This window comes from Canis lupus, chromosome 11, assembly GCF_003254725.2.
Source record: "Canis lupus dingo isolate Sandy chromosome 11, ASM325472v2, whole genome shotgun sequence".
Lineage (NCBI taxonomy): Eukaryota > Metazoa > Chordata > Mammalia > Carnivora > Canidae > Canis > Canis lupus.
The window spans coordinates 52,113,991-52,122,943 of record NC_064253.1 but is presented as its reverse complement, the minus strand read 5'-3'; positions in this window follow the sequence as shown (position 1 = coordinate 52,122,943).

The window sequence follows — 8,953 nt, the reverse complement described above, 5'->3', positions numbered from 1 at the left end:
ACGTACACCGAGCTTGGTAACTGATAGCATTTAGGAGGCAGGAGAGTCAGACAATTGGTTTTTTTAGATATATTTTATTTTAGAAAGAGAATGTGAAAGCTGGGCAAGGAGGCAAAATCTCTCTGAAGGCATCAGGGGATTACCAAAGCAATGAGCAAGTGTAGGCCCAAGTTCTAGGAGAGGAGGGTAAGCCGAGAAAAGTGATCCTAACGTTTGGAGCTATTTTTTCTCTCAAGGAGATTGTTCTAAAAGCAGAGACTGAGAAGCTGAGTAGAGCTTTCAGTAAACAAGGGTGGGAGGAGAAAATAGTTGAGGGCTTACTGAAAAGAAAAGAGGACCCTGATAACTTGTACCAGGTTTTTAGTTGGGATCCTGAAGGGCTACATGGTTGGACTGTGTTGACTAAAGCTCAGCTTTGAATCCTATAATTCCTTGATTGAATTAAAATGATCCAGGCTTTCTAGTGTCTTTAGCCTAGAGCTGCCTGCCAAAAACAAAAGGAAATTCTAATAGAAAAACTTTCATCCAAAAATAAGCATAAAAAGACAAAACATGCTCACAGACATTTTGAGAGACACAGAATAGAAATTCCAGAGGATTCAGATAATGGATTTGCCAGCCCTAGGTTTTAAAATAGCTATGAAAAAAAAAATAAATAAATAAAATAAAATAAAATAAAATAAAATAAAATAGCTATGATTATTGAGTTAAAGGAATTAAAAGAAAATAGAGAATTTCAGCAGTATAAGAATGTAAGTACTAATATTTATTGTATCTATTAACGATTCAATGGATAGATTTAATCATGGATTAGACATGGCTGAAAAGAGAGTTAGTGAACCAGAAGATAAAGCAGAGAGCATCCAGGATGAAACCTGGAGTCAAAAGTATGAAAAACACAGAAAGCATTAAAAACCTACGGAATATGAGATTTGGGGTTTTTTAAAAAAACTTTATGTATTTATTTATTTTGGAGAGAGTGTGTGTTTGTGTGTGCACGCATGTGTCAAGACCATGACCTGAGCTGAAACCAAGAGCTGAAGGCTCAACTGAATCAGCCACCCCTCCCCAGGAATAGGTTTTTTTTTTTTTTTTAATTTTTATTTATTTATGATAGTCACACAGAGAAAGAAAGAGAGAGGCAGAGACACAGGCAGAGGGAGAAGCAGGCTCCATGCACCGGGAGCCCGACATGGGATTTGATCCCGGGTCTCCAGGATCGTGCCCTGAGCCAAAGGCAGGCGCTAAACCGCTGCACCACCCGGGGATCCTGGAAGAGCTTTTATAAACATGTAATTTTAGCTAGGAGAAGGGAGGGAATAGAGCAGTTTTAGAAGGTAAAATGGCTAAGAACTTCCTAAAATTGATGAAATGAAGCCACAGTTTTAAGAATCACCATAAACTCCAAGCATGATAAAAAATATCCTCTCTAAAACAATTTAAAAATCTACAGGCCTCTTGTGCATTTTTAAATTGACAATTTAATTTTTTTATAAGTTAATTAGTTGCAAGGATGTAATTTCTAATATATTGTAAATATTCTTTCAAATAAAATTATTGCTTTGGTCTTTAAATGCATCCAATGGTGGATACATAATGATTTGTTCCTATCACCCATGTAAAAAAAATGCATTGCAAAGCCTTTTTTAATGAAAACTTTCAGATTCTTACTTTTGCTCCCTAAACACATACTATCATTCCAACACTTGCCCCTAAATTCTATCCCATTAGAATTTGTTGTGCTTGAAAAACTTTTTATTATTATTTTTTAAGATTTTAGTTATTTATTTTAGATATAGAGCAGGAGGAGGAGCAGAGGGCAAGCAGACTACACTGAGCACGGAGCCTGATGCAGGGCCTGATCCCACGACCCTGAGATCATAATCTGAGCCGAATCCAAGAGTTAGACACTGAACCAACAGGTGCCCCTGTTTGAAAGACTTCTATTGCTCAATGTATTATACTTCTTTGTAACAAAAATATGTAATATAATTGATTTTAAAAAATCCCATAACCATAACTCAAAGTTTTGTTTTGGATTGACATAATTACATTTAATCAAAGCAGCAGGGATCCCTGGGTGGCGCAGCGGTTTGGCGCCTGCCTTTGGCCCAGGGCATGATCCTGGAGACCCAGGATCGAATCCCACATCAGGCTCCCAGTGCATGGAGCCTGCTTCTCCCTCTGCCTATGTCTCTGCCTGTCTCTCTCTCTCTGTGACTATCATAAATAAATAAAAATTATTAAAAAAAAAATCAAAGCAGCAAAATATTTCAGAAAATGTCATTAAATATAAAAAGTAAAATTTTATTAGAAATTCCTGTCTTAAGGAGCTAGATGGGCTTGTATTCTCTATTGCTGTGTAATAAATTATCTTAAAACTTACCACCTTAAGGTAACAAACATTATTTCACACAGTTTCTGAGGGTTAAGACTTTCAGTGGACTTAACTAGGTGGTTCTGACTTGGGATCTCGCATGAGGTTGCAGTCAATCTATTAGCAATGGGTGTAGTCATTGCAATCTTTTTTTTTTTTTTTAAGATTTTATGTATTTGAGAGGGAGAGAGCAAGCATGAGTGGGAAGCAGAGGAAGGGGGAGACTACCTGCTGAGCAGGGAGTCCAACACAGGGTTTGATCCTGGTACCCCGAGATCATGATCTGAACCGAAGGCACACTCTTAACCGACTGAGCTACCCAGGTGCCCCAATTCATTGAAATCTTGATGGGACAGGATAACCACTTCCAAGGTCACTCACATGACTGTTGGCAGGAGGCTTCAGTTCTTTGCCACACGAACCTCTCAAAAATGTTGCTTATGACACAGAAGTTGGCATTCTCCAGAGTGAGTAATCCAAGAAAGAATGACCAAGACAGAGGCATGGTATCTTTTAACAACTTTCTTGAGATACAATTCATATCCCATACAATTCAATGGCTTTTAGCTTTTCAGAGTCCTGCATCCATCACCACTATGAATTTTATAATATTTCCATTACCCCAAAGAAATTTTATACTCCATCCTCTCAAACCCTCTAGCTCTAGGCACTAAGTTTCTACTTTTTGTCTCTTTAACTTTGCCTACTATGGACATTTCAGGAAAATGGAATTATACAGTATGTGGTTCTTTGTAACTAGCCTCTTTCACTTAGCACAATAGTCACAATGGTTGTCCATATTACAGCATGTTATCAGTACTTTGTTTCTTTTGATGGCTGAATATATTCCATTGTATGGATAGATCTCATTTATCCATTTATCAGTTGAATATTTGGGTCATTTCTGCTTTTTTTTTACCGCTTTGTATGAACATTCATGTACAAGTTTTTTTATGGACATGTTTTCATTTCTATATATACCTAAAAATGAAATTAATGGGTATATTTAACCCATATATTACTGGGTCATAGGTTAACTCCATGTTTAATCATTTGAGAAATTGCCATACTGTTTTCCAAAGTGGTTATACCATTTTATATTCCCACCAACATTGTATAAAGTTTACATTTTTTTTCACATCCTCACCAACACTTGTCTTTTTTATTATAGTGATCTTAGCAGGCATGAAGTAGCATCTTATGGTGGGTTTTTGTTGTTGTTTTTAAGATTTTATTTATTTATTCATGACAGAGAGAGGCAGACATACAGGCAGAGGGAGGAGTAGGCTCCTTGCAGGGAGCTCGATGTGGGACTTGATGCCGGACCCCGGGATCACACCCTGAGCCAAAGGCAGACACTCAACCACTGAACCCCCCAGGCATCCCGCATCTTATGGTTTTGGTTTGCATTTCATTGATGGCTAATGATACTGAACATCTTTTTATGGGCTTATTCATCATGTGTGCATCTTTTTTGAAGAAATGTCTATTCAGATCCTTTGCCCATCTTTTAATTTTCTGTTTTGCTTTTTAGTGTTGAGTTGTAAGAGTTCTTTATATATTCTAAATACAAATTCCTCATCAGATATGTGCTCTCCAGATATTTTCTCAATTGTGTCTTTTTGTGTTCTTGATGGTGTCCTTTGAGGCACACTTGTTTTTAACTTTAAATTTATTTGTGTTTTTGGAGTAATATCTAAGAAACCATTGCCTATCCAAAGTCATAAAGACATTTATATGAGAATGGTACCTTTTTAAAAATTCAAAATCTGGAATAAAAACGGGGTCACTGTTATACAAACACTATAAAGATCAAAAGAGGATATACAAACAATTGTATGTTAATAACTTTGAAAGTTTAAATGAAAAATTCCTAGAAAATGTAACTTAAATATAACACAAGGAGAAATAGAATTGAATATTTCTATAACTAGTAAAACCAGTTTAATAAACCGAAAATCTTCCCACAAAGAAAATTCCATGTGCTTTCATCAGTGAAACTTCTTGTCTTCACAAATTCTTCCAGAGAATTTTAAAAAGTTGAAGAATATACTCCAACTCATTTTATGGTAAGCATAGTCTTGATACAAAACCCAAAACATGGGGATCCCTAAGTGGCTCAGCGGTTTAGCACCTGCCTTTGGCCCAGGGCGTGATCCTGGAGCCCCGGGATTGAGCCCTGGGATCGAGTCCTACATCAGGCTCCCTGCACGGAGCCTGCTTCTCCCTCTGCCTGTGTCTCTGCCTTTCTCTCTCTCTCTCTCTCTCTCTCTGTCTCTCATGAATAGATAAATAAAATCTTAAAAAAAAAAAAAAAAGACAGTGAGACAAAGGAAAATTACAGACAAAATCATTCATGAATATAGTTGAAAAAAAATATGAGTGGGAGTAAGATGGAGTAAGCACATTCCTGCTGGTCTTTCCCACTGAATGCAGCTATAAAACCTAGCCAGAATACATGGAGCAGAAGCTATTTGAGGACTCTGAAGAGTAAATAGCGGCAGGCAAATTGGGGAAGAAGGCCAAAATATGAAGCACTGAACTGGCAATGAGTTCACCATTTTTTATCCTCTGGTTCTCCTGCCACTTGGCCTCAGACACTGGCACAGTTATGAAACGTGGATGGCAGGCAGAGTGGGCTAAGCAAAGCTCTAGCTTTCTGATGGAGAACTAAAAAGAGGAACCTCAGGGGAGTGAACAATACAAGGGAGATCATAGAGAGGGAGCACCTTGGGGAAGTGACCCTATAAAATTGTTTACAGGGGATCCCTAGGTGGCTCAGCGGTTGAGCGCCTGCCTTCGGCCCAGGGCGTAATCCTGGAGACCCAGAATCAAATCCCACATCAGGCTCACTGCATGGAGCCTGCTTCTCCCTCTGCCTGTGTCTCTGCCTCTCTCTCTCTCTCTCTCTCTCTCTTATGAATAAATAAATAAAATCTTTTAAAAAATAAAAATAAAATTGTTTACAAACTCCTGGGCTCAGCCCTGAGCTGTATTTAGCTTGACCTGGTCTTAATCAGCATGTAAGACTTTGAGAACTGAATTTTCCACCGTCCAGGTCCCAGACTGTCCACTGGGTGGCGCACATGTGGAACAGAGCTGAACACCGTTGGAGTCTTTGAAAATTGAAATGCAATTCTAATCAGTCCGCAAGAGTGCCTTGGAACTGACAGCCTCATTCTAATTAGGTCGATTGCATACTAATACAAAACTATCAACATTCTTCATATGACTTAAACAAGAACCAGAGTTTCATAGCCTAACATTCAAAATGTTTAAGATACATTCTTAAACTTGGCAGGTGAATAATTAATTGGCATATGAGTAAGGAAAATCTCAAATCACAAATAAACACAGTCAATATATGTCAATACCAAGATGACTTAGATATTGGAATCATGTGACAAAGACATTAAAGCAGCAATTAGGGATGCCTAGGTGGCTCAGAGGTTGAGCATCTGCCTTAGGCTCCGGGTGTGATCCCGCAGTTAGAGGATTGAGTCCTACATCCGGCTCCCTGCATGGAGCCTGCTTCTCCCTCTGCCTCTGTCTCTGCCTCTCTTTCTCTACGTCTTTCTCATAAATTAAAAAAAAAAATCTTAAAAAATAATAAAATCTTAAAAAAAGCAGCTATTATAAAAATGCTCTAACAATAACCCTTGGAACAAATGGATAACTAGAAAGTTTCAGTAAGAAAATAGAAAATACAGAGAATAACAAAATGGAAATGTTACGACTGGAAAGTAAGAAAGCCCAGAAATTTAAAAACCCACTGAATATATCCCAAAGCACAATGGAAATGACAGGGGGAAAAATCAGTGAACATAACAATGAGTAAAAATTGGTCTGAACAACAGTGAGGGGAGAAAAAAAATATCCCCAGGAATCTGTGGAACAATTTTAAAAAGTCCAGCATTTGGTCCATCTTCCAGGAATAAAAGAGGGTACAGACCTGGAAAAAAGTTCAAAGTAATAAGAGCTGAAAATTTCCCAAATTTGCCAAATTCATAAACCTACATATTCAAAAAGCTCCGTGAACTCCAAACAAGATAAAGCCAAAAAATTTTGTACCCATACACACCATAATAAAACTTCTGAAAACTAAAGAAAATAAGTCTACCTGGCCAGACAAAAATAAGGCATTCCTGACACAGAAACTATGATTTGAATGGATGTTGAAATCTCATCAGAAACCATGAAAGCCAGGGGCACCTGGGTGGTGTAGTAGGTTAAGCATCCAACTCTTTTTCTTCTTTTTTTTTAAGTATCCAACTCTTAATTTCAGCTCAGCTTGGGATCTTGGGATCATGGGATTGTGCCCTCTGGCCCCCAGCTCAGAGGCTGCTTGAGATTCTCTCTCTCCCTTTCTCTCTGCTCCTCCCCTTGGCTCATGTTCTCTCTCTCTCTCTCATAAATAAATAAATAAATAAATAAATAAATAAATAAATAAATAAATAAATAAATTCTTTAAAAGAAAGAAACCATGAAGGCCAAAGATGTGGCACAACATTTTTAAAGTGTTGAAAAAAGGAGCTATCAAGCCAGAATTTTCTATCCAGTAATGAAGACAAAGACATTCTCAGAAGAAGGAAAAGTAAGAGATTTCACAGCCAGTTTACATGCTCTAAAAGAATGGCTAAAAGAAAGTCTTCAGAGAGAAAGGAAATCACACCAAAATAAAAGCTAGAACATCAGGAATGAAAGAAGAGCAACAAAAATGATAAACATCTGGGTAAATATAATAGACAATTCTTTTTCTCTTTAAAATATGTCCTTTAAGTTATGTTTGATATTTGAAAGCAAAAAAATTTAACAGTCTCTGATGGGGTTTTCAATGTGTTTAGATGTAATATAGAAGACAACTGTACTATAAAGGGGGAGGGTGAAGTTTACCTATATGGAGTAAGATTTTTATATTCTACTTGAAGTAGTAAAATATTAATTTTAAATATACTATGAAGTACAGTATGTAATCCCTAGAACAGCCCCTAAAAACTTTGTACAAAAAGATATTATCAAAACACAATAAATTAAAATGGAATACTAAAAAATATTCAAATAACCCAAAAGAAGGCAGAGGGATGAAAAAGAGAGGGAAAATGGAACATGAATAATAAAACAATAGATCTAAATCCAAACATCAATAAGTGCATGAAATGTAACTGTTTTAAACACACCAATACAAAAATCAGAGTTTGTTAAAATAACAAGGCATAAACCAATTATAGTCTGTCTACAAGAAACTTCAAGATTAATGACATAGGTAGGTTAAAAGTAAAAAGACGGAAAAAAGATATACTGTGCAAACACTAATATCAGACAAAGTAGACTCAAAGCAAGGAAAATAATGGGATAAAGGCATGTATTACCTAATGATAAAAGGGACAATTCACCAAGAAAACATTAAAATCCTAAATGTGTATGTAAGTAACAACAATTACTTCAAAATATGTGATGCAAAAGCTGACAGAACCAAAAGGAGAAACACAAACGCACAATTATAGTTGGGGACTTCAACACTCACAAAAATCTAGAGAACTAGTAGAAAGAAAATCAACAAGGATATAGAAGGACTGAATAATACCATCAGCCACCTGGATCTAATTGGCATTTGTAGGCCACTCTATTCAATAATAACTAAATATGCATTTTTTCCAAGTGTACGTGGAACATTCACCAAGACACCATATTTGGGGTCATAAAACAAACCTCAACAAGTATAAAAGAACTGGGAAAAAACAGTACATGCTCTCTGACCATAATGGAATTAAAGTAGATATGATGAACAGAAAGATACAAAGAAAATTCCAAAACTTGAAAATTAAACAAAACACTTCTAAATAATACATGAGTTAATTCTCTAGGGAAATTAGAAAAATATTTTTAACTGAATAAATGAAAATACAAATATAAAGTCTAGGGATGCCTGGGTGGCTCAGCAGTTGAGTGTCTGCCTTTGGCTCAGGTCATGATCCCAGGATCCGGGATCGAGTCTCACATCAGGTTCCCTGTATGGAGCCTCCTTCTCCCTCTGCCCAGGTCTCTGTCTTTCTCTCTCTCCCTCTCTCTCTCTCTCTCTCTCTCTTTCTGTGTCTCTCATGAATAATAAAGAAAATCTTTAAACAAACAAATATAAAGTCTATATTTTCTGTGGGATGCAGCTAAAGTAGTTTTTATTTATTTTTTTTAATTTTTTTTTGATTTTTATTTATTTATGATAGTCACACACACAGAGAGAGAGAGAGAGAGAGAGAGAGAGGCAGAGACACAGGCAGAGGGAGAAGCAGGCTCCATGCACCGGGAGCCTGACATGGGATTCGATCCTGGGTCTCCAGGATCGCGCCCTGGGCCAAAGGCAGGCGCCAAACCGCTGCGCCACCCAGGGATCCCTAAAGTAGTTTTTAGAGTAAAATTTATAGAAGTATATGCTGGTATTAGGAAAGAAGAAAGGTCTCAAGTAAATAGTCTAAGCTTCCACTTTAGGAAACTAGAAAGAGCAAAATAAATCTAAAGCAAGCAGAAAGAAAGAAACAATAAAGATAAAAGCATAAATCAATAGAGAAAATTAATGAAATA